Source organism: Clarias gariepinus, chromosome 2 (assembly GCF_024256425.1).
Source record: "Clarias gariepinus isolate MV-2021 ecotype Netherlands chromosome 2, CGAR_prim_01v2, whole genome shotgun sequence".
In the NCBI taxonomy this organism is placed as follows: Eukaryota; Metazoa; Chordata; class Actinopteri; order Siluriformes; family Clariidae; genus Clarias; species Clarias gariepinus.
This window is the reverse complement of record NC_071101.1, coordinates 47,356,495-47,375,340: the sequence shown is the minus strand read 5'-3', so window position 1 is coordinate 47,375,340 and position 18,846 is coordinate 47,356,495. Positions and strand designations below refer to the sequence as shown.

The following is an 18,846-nucleotide window of genomic DNA, read 5'->3' as shown; positions in this document are numbered from 1 at the left end:
AGTAAATGTGATTCTAAAAGGAATTCATGATGACTGTGGCCATCAAGGTCAGTCCCGTACTATTAGTCTTGCAAGGCAGCGGTTCTTTTGGATAAACATGGATCGCACTGTAAGGGATAACGTACATAGATGCTACCGCTGCACTGTAAGCAAAACTATGGATCCTTCTGGGAGAGCCCCCTTGGAAAACATCTCAACAAGTAGACCATTAGAGCTTGTCTGCATAGACTTCTGGTCAGCAGAAGATTCCAGTAACAAGACTGTTGACGTCTTGGTAGTGACTGACCATTTCACAAGACTGGCACAAGCTTTTGTGTGTAGAGACCAGTCTGCCAAACAAGTTGCCAGGGTCTTATGGGATAGGTACTTCTGCGTTTATGGCCTTCCAGAACGAATTCATAGTGACCAAGGGCCATGTTTTAAAAGCAAGTTGATTCGAGAGCTTCTAAGGGTTTCTGGGGTGCACAAGTCACATACAACGCCTTATCACCCGATGGGTAATGGGAGCGTGGAACGCTTTAACAGAACCCTTGGAAATATGATACGAGTTTTGTCACCAGATGTGAAAAGAGATTGGCCTAGATGCCTACAGACACTGACTTTTCTGTATAACTGCACAATACATGAAACGACGGGTTACGCCCCCTTTTATTTGATGTTTGGGCGCGTGCCTCGTCTGCCCATTGATGCTCTTTTTCGTTCAGTTTTAAATGATCCAGCTGTAACCAGTTGTGACAAGTTTGTGACCACTTTAGTCATAGATCTGAAAGAAGCACAGCTTATTGCACAAAAACATGTGACAAAAGAACAGAAAAGGCATGCAGAGCTGTACAACCAGAGAGTGAAAGGACTAGATATCGGAATAGGTGATCAAGTGCTCTTGGCAAATAAAACCGAAAGGGGAAAAAGGAAAGTGGCTGACAGGTGGGAGTTGACAGTTTATACTGTTGTGGATCGTAAACCAGACACTCATACTTACAGGATCTGTAATCCATCTACTGGTCAGGAAAAAGTGGTTCATCAAAACCTGTTGATGCTAGTAAATTTCCTACCAGTAAATGTAGAGAACTCCCTGTCTGGTCACCTTTCAGAGGCATCCAAGTCTTGTCAGAGTCTGCCTTCAGTCTTTTCATCGTGTGCAGTGGAGGATGGATCTTTGGGAAGAGACGCAGAACTGTCAGAGTATGTGGAGGATGGCTGCAGTAGTGTTACGATGGAAGGATCAGTAATGGCAGGAAGCAAGTCGCCATCAGGATGTGATGATGTTGGCATTGGCCATGAGAACGATTCTGTGTCAGTCCAGGACTCTGGTGCCAGAGAAAGAACTATTGGTTGGGTTTCAGACCTGCCTGACAGATGCGTTCAAAGCGAGTCTGATCGAACCCTAAGTGGAATTCTGCCGGTTCCCTCAACTAAGGTCACTACTGCTGCAGCAGAAAGTCACCAATCTGAATCGCCAAGAGATGCAAGACTGTCTGCATCTGGTGACATTGGAAGTCACAGGTCAGATTCGCATGATTCAGAAGCAGAGACGATTCTGTCTGCCCAGCCGCACTTGCAGGCTTCTGCTAATACATATGCAGCTGACACTAGGAATGCACCATTAAGTACTAGCGCAGTCACACAGGTCAGGACTCTTTTTGGTCGCATTATTAGACCTGTTGACAGGTTAATACATGTTATGTCAGCACAAGATATGGTTAAGGACACAAAACATAGTGTTCAAGCTGTTTGTAAGTCAGTACTTAGGGCCTTTTCTGCTTAGATGTCATATTTGATTTCATGTCTCTTAGTATGTTAGTTTGAAATTTGTTTATTAGTCTTTTGTTATCAAGTTTGATTAAAAAAAATAATAAAAAATCTATAAAATCAGAAAGCACATACTTGATGAAGGGGATGCCTCCACAAACTCTGATGGGATTCTACACTTTTTTATTTTTTAAGTATATTTTTCTTTTTGCTTCCGCATTGTTAAGCAAGGTTAAGAATGGAAGGATGTTGTGGAATGTATGTAGATGTTTTACTGTCAGTGGCTGGTGGGGGAGCTTGGCGCTACTCTCCTATCACTTCATCCTTATGGGATAATTGTATTTTTGACAATAGGAACTCCTTTCATGTTGTGTACTTCTTTACTGAGAACTAAGGAGATATTCTGTTACCACTCCACTTATGATACATTTATTTTATGTAATTCAGAGGGGGTGGATGTAACATGGTAAAAAAAAAAAAAAAAAAGAAAAAAAAAAGAAGATTTTATTTAAAGAGTAAGGAATCTTGTGTGAATTTCATAAAATAAAGGTTTTGGTTGTATGTTTGTTGGTGTATGAATGCTCCCCTCCAGTGGCTGTTAATGGTACTGCAGATGTAGTATTTTGTCCCTCTTTTCTTTCCGTACCTCAGCAGAACTGAGTATCAACGCTGTGGGTATGTGTGCTTTTTCATGCTCTGGCTCATTAACAAAATTAATTGTGAAAATAATATGTTTTATGTGAATCTTTTTGACGAAATTGACTGAATGTATGTATTTGAAAGTGTATATAATGTATTTAACACTTTAGCAAAGTTGTTAAGGTCATTATGAATATATTGAAACACGAGTGGTAACAAGTGCATGTCACGTGGTCATCGCGTCTATCTTAAAATGTCGGACAATTAATGATAATGTGAGTTGAGTGAAAAAGTGCAACCTGTTTTGTGCCTCTTTATCTGTTAAAAAGATTTGAGTTGCACTGCTGTGGATAAAGAGGAGTTAAAGAGATCCCATGTGTGAGCGTGTCTTTCCACATCCGTTACACTGGTCGCAGGTTATGTGCTCATTGCAAAGCAGTGCGTGGCAAAAAAAACCTTGGAAATGCCATGTTCCCCTGTGTCTTCAGTTGAACAGAAACTGCTTTCAAGAGTGGCACAGGGATGTGACTGTAAAAATCATACACCCATTTTATCTTGCACTGTTCCTGTTTGCACAACTTGCCTTTAAATGTCTGGGTTTTCAGTTTTTATGTTGCATTGTTCCTGTTGGAGTTTAATCCTGCATGTATGTTTTTGCACAGTTTATATTTTACATTGTTTTTGGTTTGCACCATTTTACCATGAACGTTGTTTGCACTTTTTATTTATTTTGAACTGTTTCTGGAATTTTTGCAAGTGAATCTTAAGTTATTCTAAATAACCCAAACAAAGAAATATGTTTCTGTCTTTTAATTATTTTCTTGTAACACTTTCCTCTGTGTAACACTTTCCACATACCTGACTGAAAGGGGTAATTATACAGCTCATTATGCGGGTCTTTGTCTTCTCTGGCGTGAATTACAGCATTATTTATGATTATTCACGCCTCCTCGCATACTGCCTTTCTAAACATAAAGTGTCTTAAAAAATTTTAATGAATGTATTGTTTTCTGTACATGACTGAGGGAGGTGACTGTCACATAATTTTGAAGTAAAACCTCTAAATTATAAGATCTAGGTCACAAAAGTCTTGTACATAAATGTCATGAATGTGTTTTGTGGTCTTATTTTAGTGAGTTTTTTTTTTTTTTTTTTAATCACGCATAACTGTTTTTTTCTCCAATATACAAACTTACATACATACGAACATACATGCTGCTTATATATGATTGTTGCCCAGTTTGTGCTGAATAAAATGATTAGACTTTAGACATTTATATGTTTATAAGTAACTTGTCACACAAAATGTTTCTGATTATCAAACACATTTAACTATTAGTCAAAGATAACACAAGTAAACACAAAATGCAGTTTTTAAATGATGGTTTTTATTATTTAGGGAGAAAAAAATCCAAACCTACATGGCCCTGTGTGAAAAAGTAATTGCCCCCTAAACCTAATAACTGGTTGGGCCACCCTTAGCAGCAATAACTGCAATCAAGCGTTTGCGATAACTTGCAACGAGTCTTTTACAGCGCTCTGGAGGAATTTTGGCCCACTCATCTTTGCAGAATTGTTGTAATTCAGCTTTATTTGAGGGTTTTCTAGCATGAACCGCCTTTTTAAGGTCATGCCACAACATCTCAATAGGATTCATGTCAGGACTTTGACTGGGCCACTCCAAAGGCTTCATTTTGTTTTTCGTCAGCCATTCAGAGGTGGATTTGCTGGTGTGTTTTGGGTTATTGTCCTGCTGCAGCACCCAAGATCGCTTCAGCTTGAGCTGACGAACAGATTGCCAGACATTCTCCTTCAGGATTTTTTGGTAGACAGAAGAATTCATGGTTCCATCTATCACAGCAAGCCTTCCAGGTCCTGAAGCAGCAAAACAACCCCAGACCATCACACTACCACCACCATATTTTACTGTTGGTATGATGTTTTTTTTCTGAAATGCTGTGTTACTTTTACGCCAGATGTAACGGGACACGCACCTTCCAAAAAGTTCAACTTTTGTCTCGTCGGTCCACAAGGTATTTTCCCAAAAGTCTTGGTAATCATTGAGATGTTTTTTAACAAAATTAAGACGGGCCTTAATGTTCTTTTTGCTTAAAAGTGGTTTGCGCCTTGGAAATCTGCCATGCAGGCCGTTTTTGCCCAGTCTCTTTCTTATGGTGGATTCGTGAACACTGACCTTAATTGAGGCAAGTGTGGCCTGCAGTTCTTTAGATGTTGTCCAGGGGTCTTTTGTGGCCTCTCGGATGAGTTGTCTCTGCGCTCTTGGGGTAATTTTGGTCGGCCGGCCACTCCTGGGAAGGTTCACCACTGTTCCATGTTTTTGCCATTTGTGGATAATGGCTCTCACTGTGGTTCGCTGGAGTCCCAAAGCTTTAAAAATTGCTTTTTTAACCTTTACCAGACTGATAGATCTCAATTACTTTTGTTCTCATTTGTTCCTGAATTTCTTTGGATCTTGGAATGATGTCTAGCTTTTGATGTGCTTTTGGTCTACTTCTCTGTGTCAGGTAGCTCCTATTTAAGTGATTTCTTGATTAAAACAAGTGTGGCAGTAATCAGGCCTGGGGGTGACTACAGAAATGGAACTCAGGTGTGATAAACCACAGTTAAGTTATTTTTTAACAAGGGGGGCAATCACTTTTTCACACAGGGCCATGTAGATTTGGAGTTTTTTTTCTCCCTTAATACTGTAAACCTTTATTTAAAAACTGCATTTTATGTTCAATTATGTTATCTTTGACTAATAGTCAACGGTTTTTGATGAGCAAAAACATTTAAGTGTGACAAACATGCAAAAGAATAAGAAATCAGGAAGCAGACAAACGGGATAAAACGGAGATTTTTATTTTATATTTAATAAAAACACTGTCTTACACCAGCAGCAACTTACAAATGAGGTGTTAATTTGAAAAGATGTACAAAACATAAAAATACCAAGTATTAATCATAGATAAAAAAATATACACCAACAGAAACGTTTTGTACTTTATAACTGTACGTTATGACTTTTAAATATGACCGTTAGAGACGGTTGGTCAGGAAACTCCTGAAGTCAGATGCAGACAGGACACTTACACTCACAAACCCCTGTGAAAAAATACAGAGAGAGATTCAATTAAAATTCATAATACTTAATTGAAAAGCAAATGAACAATATCTACAGTATACTTTGTTTCTCATGAGAACAAACCGAAACCAGAAATGCAGATTAAGCAGGCGCGTATAACCGTTTGTATTTTAAGTGTGATTAAAAATACAAGAAATAGCTTAAACCAAAATAACGTGACTAAACATCGCGAAACAGCAGGTGACATTTATGTTCAGTATTTCGTTTCTATTTAGAAAGATGTGAATTAATTCCTGCTTACCTTGTATTGTGAATAATGACAATGTTTATTTTTGATAAAATGCTGAATGCATTTAAAAAGTAAAAGTTGATTTTTCTAAAAAGAAAACCAATTAATCTTTGTTTTTCTTATATATTAAATTTTTGGTACAATACTCGATTACTATATTCAATAGCTACAGCCCTAATTCCATGACTTAAATGTACATGGACAACTAGTAAATGGGCAGGGGTATGGGTGCCTACGCCCATATTAAGGATGCTTTAACCTATAATGTTTAAGTAACTGACATCTAGTTGATGTCTTTAAACCGCAACCTTTACACTGCCGCATTTAATACCTGTAACACAAGCACACACACACACCACAAGAAAAACAGTGTTTTCAATTAAAAAACTGAAGAGGTTTACACATAACAAGCTCTGCAGCACAGCATACAAAAACGAATGTTTGTCCATCACATTCAGACTCTTAAATTTAAGACTTTAATGGAATCTGGAAAAATAAAATGATCAATTGCTACAGCCAATTAAATCTAAATAAAATAAAAAAAGTAACAAGCTACTCAGAACTAACAAAGGAAATAATCGTGTAAGAAACAGTATTTCCATTAGTAGATGTAGAAGATTGTACCTGTTGTGAGTAAAGCACACCTTTTATTAAGGACCAGAAAAAACTGCAAAGGATAAAAAAAAATGTGTAGAGATGTTAACATTTTAATTAGCATCATTAACATTCTAGTTAACATCAAGTATAGAAAATTGCCCATTATATACAGAAATATATTTTATTTCAAGACCATTTTCATTCTGCACTCCATTATTTTAGCATTTATTTGTGTACGATACCCCTGTAAATACAGTCTAATGTTTAATTGATGGTACCTCAAAACTTATTATACAGTTTAAAGATCTATACACAAGTTTCAGATCAGTTTAAAGTTAATACCAGTGTTGCCAACTTAGCGACTTTGTTGCTAGATTTAACAACTTGTCAGACCCTGTTGACGACTTTTAAAAAAAAAAGAAAAAAAGCACCTAGCGACAAATCTAGCCACTTTTGGACAAACCTTAGCACCTTCCCAAACTTCGCCACTACTGTCCTGTAAGCGCAAGGTCTTGCTTTTCTTTTTGTTAATATGCACATAGTTCGTTTGTAAATTTACAAATAAGCCTAATTCAACCAAAGGTTTATCCACTATGGGTCAGATTCTAATTATTCCAGAATATTATATGCTGTGTGAGAGAATAAGGAAAGCATTCTGTGGCATAAATTATATCTATTTTCATTTTACCTGTAAATATAACTGATAATATCACAACACATATGCTGTCTTTAACTTACCTACAGTAGTGATTTTGTCCAACGCAGTCCTAAATCCGGGTTCTGGAATTATTTTAATTGCAGATAATGTAACTGCTGGTTAATAAGTTCCGTTGTGTTGTCTGATAGAAAAAATGTAACGTAATTGATAACAGTTTTACATTGGACACCTGAGAAAGGATTAGGGAAAACATGCAGAATGCAAATACAACGCAATTATGTCATCAATGTGCAAATATACGCATGATGTCATCTAGCGACATTTGGCGACTTTTCAAACAGACTTTAGCTACTTTCCATTGAAAATAGTTGGCAACACTCATTAATATTGAAGAAATATTGTGTGTGTGAATATTGTACCAATGGAGACTCGAACACTGCTTTTGAATAAAGATATCTTTATAATTACTGATGTACCACCAGCCCTTTTATCAAACATCTTATTACAATGTTGTTTTGTTCGAACCACAGATATAAGTTAAGATACCATAATAACTAACTATTACTATATATACTTATATACTTTTCACCAAATAATGTAAATATATATGCAGTGGACCGACATGTGACATGCGGCTAAATTCGTTAGCTAACTTCAGTCTAAAACACTAGGACTCTCTAAAACTACAGAAGCAGGCCAACGTTAAATACCATATATATATATATATATATATATATATATATATATTGTGGCGTGGGTGGGGCGGCTGCTGACGACTGTCATGCTTTGCGGGCGGTTTTTATGTGTTTACCCTGTTGGGGAAGTTTATTTGGGTTAGTGGCTTCGGCCATGTCGTGTGTTGAGTAAGGTGTGTGTGTGACCTGTTAAATGTGCTCCGGTTCATGATAAGGCTAAGGCTGAATTGGGTCTGTTTCTCGAGTGAATGTGTTTCCCATGCTGTAATGTGTAATGTGCTGTAAAGTAATAAAGTACTCCCAGCCATTTGCAGTGGGGAGCAATCAAGCCAACTCGTCTCTCCACCATCCTTTCCGGCAGTAAAACACTACATTGGTGTCAAAAGTGGGATGGAGATTATCGAGGGCGACCGAAGCGGAGCGGCGAAATGAAGATTCCGTCACTAAATTTTAGGACAGAAGCGGATCCTGGAACGGTCTCATCGAGAATCCCAGCGCCTTCCCTCCTACAACGGCGCTGTCAAACCCTACGCATTCTTTGCGCAGGTAGAGCTAGCCGCCGACTTCGCGGGCTGGTCCCTGGTGGAAACCGTGGTCAGAGTAGCACTCTTGCTAAAAGGCGAAGCGCTGCGGGCGCTGGAAGACCTCCGGGCCAGTGAGCGGAAGGACTGGTCAAAGCTATAAGAGTCGCTCCACCTCCGGTTCCGGAGCCCGTTGAACCCAAAATGGCAGAACATCACGGCGAAAGAGCTGAACGACCTCCCGCAGCGTTTGTGTGTGACCTGTTGAATGTACTCCGGTTTATGCTAAGGCTAAGTTGGGTCTGGTTCTCAAGTGAATGTGTTTCCCATGCTGTATGTGTACTGTGCTGTGAAGTAATAAAGTACTCCCAGCCATTTGCATTGGGAAGCAATCAAGCCAACTCATCTCTCCACCATCCTTTCCGGTGGTAATACGCTACAATATTATAACATATAAAAATATGTACTGGTAAAAAAAAAACAAATATCTGAGTAAAAATCTGCCCTTTTTCGTGTGTTGACCTCCAACTGTCAAAACGGACAAACCTGCAGGGGGTAACAACGCGGGCGGAGAGTCAGTTAACTTTGCACAGGTGTAGTTTGATTCGTCTCGCTCTTCTGTTCCTTTAGCGGTTCATGACAGCTGGCGTCTCGCTACTGCCCCCTGCTGTATGTATGAAATGTTAACATGAATGGTTTGTGATTAGACAACGGATTAGGAATTTGTACGGTCAAGCTGAGACATAATTACGTGAACCTTAATCATAAAAAAATTAACATTTTAAGTCAACAAATACAATTGTTATGAGTAAACTGAAAATAATTATATTATGTAATGTGCACAACCTGCCTTGTTCATTTCTTTGTGTAAATATGTATAAATTATTGTATATGTTTATAATTAACATTGGTTATGATTCATACCATTAACAGGCAAATGTGTTTGTTTGTTAATTTGTTTTGTTTTTATTCAGCTCTTACAGTGTTTTGGATATTAAAGCCTCTTTTATTACTTCAGTTAGAGAGTAAAGGGATTTTGTTCAGCCGGGAATGTTACGCAGGTGTTACATACATACAGTATAAAGATATTTATTTAGAAATTCACTGCATTACAAAAATTTACTTCTGATATTTTTTCACAGATTTTTTAACTGATTTACAAAAAAAGCAAAACAAAAGGCTTTGTCATAATATTTTCAGCTGTGTGTGTGTGTGTGTGTGTGTGGTCAGTTTTAAACATCTACTTTCAATAATGTAAATATACAGTTAAATTACTGAGCTGTTTGTGCAGCTGGATTGTGTGTTAGTGAGACAGATGACTGAGCAACAATGTGACAATGTGCAGGAATTTTACACAAAACACTACACACTTTATTCTGGATCACACAATCTCACAGTAGAGCCGGACCAGTCAAACCCAAACCCAGCGTACAGAGGCTGAGTGAATGTGGTGTGGACTCTGTGGAGGAGCTTCATCGTGTCAGAGACGCTGTAGAAGGACAGAGTTCCTGCACTGTGATCCACATACACTCCTATTCTGGAGGATGATGGAGCTCTGAGATCAGTCTTAATGTTGTTGTGATAGAAAGAGAGAGAAGAAGAAGAACACCACAGACACCAGGACTGATTGTTGCATCCAAACTCACACTCATCACCCCGTCCTTTCCTGCTGAGGTCTTTATATGAGACTGATATGGACACACCACCGCTCCATTTCACCTCCCAGTAACAGCGTCCACACACACTCTCCTTACACAACACCTGACGCCAGTAATCAAATCTCTCTGGATGATCAGAGTACTGCTGCTCTCTCTCACTGTATCTCACCGCTCTGTTCTTCTCAGACAGAATGAGGTCACGATGTGTCGTGTTGGGATCCAGAGTCAGATAACAGAAATCTAAAATAAAAGAGAAAAACAAACTGAACAATGTGAACATGTTGGGTTTAATTCACAGAATACTGTATATTCATGTGAAGAGTGAGACAGCTGTCCTTTGCGCTGATATCGGAGGGAGAAATGTCTCAATGTTCATTCAGAATTTTATTTCAATCTTACTTTTCAGCATTTAATATTTTCTAAACTGCTTTTGGAAGATATAGTACTTAATGAAATAAGACTTAATTAATATTACCATTATTATTAGTGTTTGTATTATATATTTTATGTATTTATTGTGTGTGTGTGTGTGTGTGTGTGTGTGTGTGTGTTTACATTTCAGAAACTCCTCTCTTTTCTGTGGCTCTGGTAGTGAAAAGATCTGAACTGCTGCAGCTGTGGAGAGAAAAATGGAAATGAAGACAAAAAGCATCATCAGGTTGTAAAAGATGGAAACAGTGTAAAGTGATACAGTCAGTTTATTCATTTTAAAACAAAAACGCCAGTGTAACCTACTTATAACGCTGTTCACCGGTCATTTTGACCGCCTATTGTTTTAAATGGGAAGCTGCTGCTGACACACAATGATCGCTAGATGGCGCTTTCACCCAAAGCAAAAAGTTTAGCTCCAAGATCAACTTGCACTTGGACAATGCGCCATTCATTCCCGCGTTGATAATCAGCGATATATATTTTTTAATATATTCAACTGAGAAAATATACCACAGAGTCTCTAAGGGGACAAAGGAAGAGGAAAAAAATAGCAGAAGAAAAAAAAAAACAAGTCATGTTTTGCATTACAACCCAAAGTTTTTGGCATGACTTTTTTCTGTCGTTTTTTTCTCCTCCCTCTGTTACATTTACATTTAGGCATTTGGCAGATGCTCTTATCTAGAGCGACTTACATTTTTATCGCCTTACACATTTGAGCAGATGAGGGTTAAGGGCCGTGCTCAAGGGCCCACCAGTGGCAACTTGGTGGTTGTGGGATTTGAACCTGGGATCTTCCGAACCATAGTCCAATGCCTTAACCACTGAGCTATCCCTGTCATCTAGTGTCTATCTTTCACCCCTTTGTCTATCTAGTAGCGTCAACAAAATTTTTTCACTGTTTATGCTTACATAAGCTCTTCAGCTCGTTGGCACTTGCAAACAATCTTTTGGCGAATAAAACCACCACTATTGGCACAATGAATAAAATCAGACGAGAAATGCCCCCTTGTACACAGGCACAGTCTGAACGATATTCGACTAGGTTTTTGAAGGATGGAAAGGCCACGCTCATGATTTACCAGGCAAAACGAAAGAAAAATCTATGCGTTCTGAGCACAATGCATCAGGCAGTGTCAATTAAGAATGGCGAAAAGAAACTGCCTAAAGTTGGCGTTGATGTTATGGATCAAATGGCTCGGCTGTATTCAGTAAAGGCAGGCACCCGGCGCTGGCCTGTGGCTGTGTTTTACAACCTCCTAGACCTGGCGGCAATTAATGCACATATTCTATATAAACAGTGCATAAATGTGACCATAAGCAGGAGGAGATCTATTCTGGAGTTGGTAAAGGAGCTATGTGCGCACCAGAAAGAGGAACAAAACCTCTTTTATCTGCCAGACCTGTAAACGGCTTGCCTGTGGCAAATGCTCAAAGAATGCACCAAAGCTATGCTTGGAATGTTAATAAAGCGATGCGAGCATCATAGGCAAAATTTACAATGTTGAAGGGAACTTGTGTTTGTAAGCAAATGAAAATCAAGTCAGCAGATGTTCAGGGAACAAAACTTATGGCATCTGCTAGAGATCTAAATTAAATGAATTGTAAGCCCTTGAATGATGATAAAAATACTTGCAAAACATCAGCATACATTGGAGGGAACTTCTGAGGTGGTCAGTGATTTATGGCACGGTCGTTCGAAGGGGGTTGTAATCACACCTTTTGTTCTAAGCTGTCGGTCAAATATCCCTCCACTTGAAATGGAAGCACAAAATGGAGGGGCAACATGCAAGGGATTTCCGCGTCTCGACGCACAGTATAAGCTGTTTATAAAGTAGACACAAAAATGTCGGGAAAGATAGTAATAGTAATATCTTAATTTTAGGAATATATTAACATGTGCCCCTGCGTAAAGCCTTTGCATTCATCATTCAAAGTTATATATATATATATAAACTACATATGGAATGAAACCTGAGATAGTTACATATACACACTGAATGACGCATAGCTAGTATGCGCGATCCCTTGAGCCATCTGCTGAGAGAAATGAGAATCGCAGGAAAAGGCAGGAAACGGCATGACCGGCGCGCAGCTGTCAGCGATTTCACGTAAATAAGAGCAAAATAGCTTCATACTAGCTTTTACTGGTGCGATTTTAAAAATGTAAGCATACAGGGTGATTAAGCTTACAGATCTAGGAAAAGTCATGAAAGGAGAGTCCTGGAATTTGATCGAGTGTGAAGTATTTTTTTTCCCCATAGCGGTCAAATGACCGGTGCTTGGCGCTTCTAGTGTTAAGCTCAGTATTTTAGTTCAAACTGTCTGCAGGAAGCTCAGCAGGAGCATTGCTAAGAAAGAAGACTTCACAGAGCGCGTAAAGATGTCCATCATTGTGTTTCTCCAGCAGGAACAGCTCCTCTTACCATGTGGAGGGATTTTGTTGAATTCCTCCTCACAGATTTCCTCGAGTCTCTTCTTCAGATCTGAGAGAGAATTCCTCACTCCATCAAATGAGAGATGTTGATAGACACTGATGCTGGAGGTCTGAAATGATGGTCTTTCAAATGTAGGAGATTGACGTCCAGAAGCTAAAGCCTACAGAAAGCAGATTAAATGTAAAACACACTTGTGACATCAGAGGACATTCACTGTTCCATTAACAGGAGGTGTTTTAGAGAGTGTGTGAGGAACAGCTGTGTGTGTAGATCAGACAGTGAGTGTTACCTGGAGGAACTGGATGTGATCGTGTGTGTGTGAAAGCTGCTCCAGCTCAGTGAGTCTCCTCTGAAGATCAGCAATCTCCTGCTCCAGTTGCTCCAGGAGTCGTTCAGCTCGACTCAGTTCAGTCTTCTCCTGAGCTCTGATCAGCTCCGTCACCTCCGAGCGCTTTTTCTCCATGGAGCTGATCAGCTCAGTAAAGATCGTCTCACTGTCCTCCACTGCTGTCTGTGCACTCAGCTGTTAGGATGCACACACACACACACACACACACACACAGGATTTATAGCTCATCTATCATTCCCTCTCTTACTGCGACTCTAAATGACTCCATGTTGTCCATGTTGTGTGTGTTTCTAGGAGCAGCTCTGTCTCTGCTCACCTTTATAGTGTTCACAGCCTGTTTCAGCTCCTGCACCTTCTTCTGCTTCTCCTGGATTATCTGCTGGGATTTCATCTGCTTCTCCTTTAACTGATTCTGGAGATAAATAGTTTTCTTACATAAAATTATAAATATGGGTAAATAAAATCCTGCTAAGCCTTAAAATAAATGAATGAATAAGGACATACTTAAGAGACTTTGATGATTCTTGAAGTGATTAATATATTTCAGATCTCAAAATATTTTGCCAAAATTCTAATTAAACTAATTTTTCATTTATTAAATTGCTAAGTGGGTGTAAAAAATATCCAGATCAATATCCTACTGTACATCAATAAAAAATAATAATAAAAAAAGAGATTGAGCCTAAAATTCCTGGCAAGATTGCTGCTAAAAGTAAGAACTGTACCGCATTATTAATAACATCTGAAAAAAAAAAAAAGCTAAGCCACCATCTTCAGAAAATTTTTATTTAATTTTTGTTTATCCAAAAAATTTTAAAAATCACGAAAATACCTGATATTTAGAAAAAAAGTTGTAACGGTCAGGTCTTGTTACATGGTTTGGTGTGTACAAGTGGAATGTTCATCCTGACCACTAGGGGCACCACTAAAATTTCGTTATTTTAAATGAAAGAGGAAGCAGTAGAACGAGAGGCAGATTCAGTCGTTACCTCATGGTAGATGCTACTTCTCTAGAGAATCCTGGTTTGGGAAACATTTGTTTGCTGCTCAACCATGAGTCTGATGTGCATCTTTCTACATTGTTTTGATTCTGTGTAGCAATCAAGAGGTTAATGTTTGAAAAGTTATTTATTCCAATGTTTTGTTGGAGAGTTTGGTTAATGAATTGTTTTCTTTTGTAGATGATTTTTGCTTAACCTACAAGTTTGTGCTACTGTGTGGAGAGTATGATTTTGGAGTTTGGGTGCAAAGTTGCAACTGCCCAAGAACTTTACCTAATGGACTTTTGACCTATCCCAAGGAAGACAACCATTTAAATCTGTGTTTTCATCACTTCATCAATCTACCCTACAACAGATAAGACTGTACCCATTGTCAATGGGTTTTATCTTCTAAGATCTGAGATGGACATTTATATGACCATACATTCATGTTGGACATTGATCATACTGTTTGAAAACGTTTCATATAATTGGATTTTGTATGTTCTCGTACTTGTGTAAAGATTCAAAATGCTGGCAAATGATTTTCATTAATCCTTGTGTATTATATATTTTGGTAATACACCGCCGTATAGGTTAATGCAAAGTTGGACCTCCCTTTATTTTCTTATAACAAAACTGGCTTAAAGAGCCGCAATGGTTATAAAGTAAGAATGATTTATCAACATTCTTAAAATAGGAACTCTACACACTAGTAGGTTCAGTCAGTTAAATTTAGATTTAGGAACAAAATGCATTTTTGAAATGTAATGTTAAAAGACCATGAGGTAAGTAATGTATCTGTACTTAAGTCTCATCAGAGTCAGATTAGGTCCTGTGTTAACTATGCATCTGGGAATAGAAAATCGCTCCTGGGTGGCCAAAATTTTTTCAGAATAATGCCGTTTGTTTTCTATTTTCAGGTGCAGGAATAAGAACTATTTATTTATCAAAATTCCTGAAAAAGGAAACTTGTTTGTTTGTTTGTGTTTGTTACCATGTGTGTTGTTTAACTGGTCCAATAATAAACATGGTATGCTGTCTCCACAGGTGACTGATACTGTACGTTTTTTTTTTTTTTTTTTTTTTTTTGGAACAGTCGAGATGCCGCTTTGAAACAGTAACACAGCCGACAGTGTTGGAAATTATAAATGAAACTTGCAGCACAACAGAATGTGCAGATTCATACATTTCCCCATTGCATTGGATTTGCGCATGCGCTCCCAGTAGAAAATGAGAACGAATAGTTCATGAAAGACCCATCATTAGCACACACTCACACTCACACTACTTCCTGTGGAAGAGATATAATGGGCTCATACATGGTTTTATGGTCTTTTTCGTTCATTTTATGACTATAAAACAATAAAATGTGTCTTTTTGTGATTTATATGGTTTTTGTGATGCAAAAAAATTACACATTTTTTAAACAATTATAACTTTTTTTTTTTTTTTTTTTACATGACATATCCGAAAACCCAACCAGTATGTTTTGCTTTATGTCTCCCTCTTTCAAGACACACTGCCATTACACCCATATATGGTGCTTTTTCTTTAAAATCAGTCATTAATTATTGTTGTGCTTCTGGCACAGATCCGTGCCGCTGGAGTTCTAAGTTTAAACAGGTGTGTTTTGAGCAGTCTAATTAGGATTACGTTATGCTGCTGAGTCATGCATCTATAAGTTTTGTCTGTGTGCATAAAGCATTCAAACAACTGCCGTTGATTTTATCATTTCACTTTTTCACCGTTTAAAACCTAAAAAACCTGACAGATGAACTACAAAAAAACCCACTATAATGTGCAGCCTATTCGCTTTGTTTTTTGGATTTTATTTACCTTTTGTGAGTTTTAAAATGTGCTGGAGAAGACTCTACGAAGTGGTTTGCCATATATACATATATGGCAAGTTTATTGTTATTTCACTAGATTATTGAAATTAGCATTCATCATTGTTGCAGATGCAGGAGACTTTTATTTTGAAATTTGTACCAGGAAAAGTTGCACAATGATGAATGGTCATGTATTCCCAATACTAGTGTTATTTTTTTCATATTTTTCTTTAAATATCTATAATTTTGTATTTTTTTGTTATTGGTTTTGCTTTTTCTTTGGAATGTAATTGAATGGTATGTAAGTGCCAGGGTAGAACTGATGTAATTCCCGGACGCCCTCTCTTGCTCGCGGGATGTCATTGTAACGAGAGGTTACGTTTTTATCAGCTTCCCAAAGGAAACAAAAAGTGTTAAAATACGGTTAATCACTTAGTGTGTATGGATTTTCTGCACCAAATGTGTTCGTTTGTGAGCATTTCATTATTCAGAGATTAGGAATCAAAATGACTTATGCTGTAAAAGTGTGCTTAATTGAAGCATGAATTCACGCACTGGCTGCGGTTCCATGCGTGGAGTGCACATTTATGTTTGTTATATTTTGACACAGTTATATTTATAGTAAATGTATAGGAGTAAGTCCTATTTTCAGAATTTTGATAAAAACTTAAAAATTACTCCTACTCCTAAAATTAAGACGAAAATTGCATCAATTACTCCTACTCCTAAAATTAAGACGAAAATTGCATCAATCTCAGAATTTTTCACCACTCAGGATCGATTTTCATTTCTCAGACGTATAGTAGCCACAGGCTCCGATCTGACTATGATGAGAACTAAGTACTCGTGGTCTCTTAACATTACATTTTAAAAATGCATTTTTACGCTTGACTCAAAATTTAAATACTGTAACTGACTAAACCTACTAAATATAAATGAGAATTATCATTAGGATGAGAATTTCACCTGTTTCTCAGCTCTTCCTGTTGCAACTGCTACAGCGTCATGGCCTTTATGTTCATCCAACATGCACAAGGAGCAAATACAAATCTGATCAGTACGGCAGAAGATTTCAATAAGCTTTTTATGTTCAGAGCAGATCTTCTCTTGGAGTTTTGCTGAAGCTTCAATTAATGTGTGTTTTTTCAAAGCAGGAAGTTCTAGATGTGGTTTCAGATGAGTTTTACAGTAAGAAGCCAGACACGTCAGACAGGACTTGACAGCTTTGTGTTTTCTCCCAGTGCAGAAATCACACTCCACATCTCCAGGTCCAGTGTAGCAGTGAGCAGGAGAAGCAGCTTGGACTTCAGTCTTCTTCTTCTTCAGTTTCTCCACCACTTCAGCCAGCATGTTGTTTCTGCGTAGAACAGGCCTTGGAGTGAAAGTGTCTCTGCACTGAGGACAGCTGTAGACGCCCTTCTGATCCTCCTGATCCCAGCAGCCATTAATACACACCTTACAGAAACTGTGACCACAGTGGATAGTCACCGGATCCTTCAGGAGATCCAGACACACTGGACAGATGAATTGATCCACTGAAAACTTATCTACTGAAATACTGGCCTCAGCCATTTTCCTGAAGTCAGACACTGAGAGAGAGAGAGAGACAGAGAGAGAGATCAGTTTGGATTTCTTTTTAAATAAGGAGTTCCTTCCTGGTTGTGTGTGTGTGTGTGTGTGAGAGAGAGAGAGAAAGGAGGAGAAGGAGCACAAATAAAAATAGCTATAAATCCTCTGTTAACCATTTTATTATTTTACCTCAAGTAGCTGTTTAATTTCATGGAATACACAATACATTTATTGATTCAAACATTATTTAAAAAATGTTATATGTAATATTTAAGTACAGCGATACCAGAACATCAAATCTTCTGGAAGTAAGATTGTGTCTTTGAGAAAATATCTACAGTATGAAGGAAGAAGTGACGATCCGTCTCATCCTCTGTACATTTTTTTTTTAGGAACATAAGGGTTTAAGACTTCAATCAATTCGAGACACGTACTTCATTGGAGTTTAACAAAGCATGATTACCAAAGTACAAAGAAACTTTATAACAGTCATAAATGTTTATAAAGAAATATTTTATTGATAGCATTGCCACATTTATACACATTTTAGAAACATGAAATACAAGCAAATGTGGAGTAATCTTTTCTGAAATACAGTATGTAAATGATTTATCATAATTGTTTAAATTATTTTATACTTCTGTATAACATTGCAAACAATTTTCTAAAACCCTTTTCTGGACAATTTTTATTTGACAAACTTTTCAGAGGACTAGATAGTGTGGAATCAGGAGATGTAAAGTCAGGATTCAACAGGAAGTGATTTTATTACATTGTTTATTACCTGCACAGATGCAGCCTGTGTAATCTAGTCTAAAGGTGAGGTATTAAATAATCGTACTGATACCGGTCTTCTTCTGAGGTGTCCATACATGAACCCAATGGCAAGAAAAGAGTAAACAATAGAATACAATGCTCTGTCTGTTAAGTGCATAAGCAGCCTTATTTCCTCTCCTGCTTTTCTTCTTATATGGGGCTGGTATGGCCGCACCTCTATCAGTTTCCCACCTCCCAGTAATGCGTCCACACACACACTCTTTACTCAACACCTGACACTAGTTAATGCAAATCTCTCTATAATAATAATCAGGATAATCACTGTACCTCTTATAGTGTATTATGTTGGGATCCAGAGTTAAATAGAAAATAGAAATCTGAAATAAAAGAGAAAAATAAAACTAAAGAATGATTAGTGTGTTGGGTTTAACTGGCAGAATATACTGTAATTATGTGTAGACGGATAAGAGAGAATTTATTGTGAGCTACTGTAATTATTGAACAAAAGGTTTTTTGTGTGTGTCTGAGTGTTTTCTTGTCCTCCATGTTGCAGTGTTCATAAACACATGACTCATACACTG

At 37.8% G+C, this 18,846-nt stretch overlaps 1 pseudogene; it reads right to left on the bottom strand.

Annotated features, from left to right (window-relative positions):
• Positions 1 to 9,510: 9,510 nt before the first annotated feature.
• LOC128517801 (E3 ubiquitin/ISG15 ligase TRIM25-like) lies at positions 9,511 to 17,506 on the bottom strand (annotated as a pseudogene).
• Between the last annotated feature and the right edge of the window lie 1,340 nt (positions 17,507 to 18,846).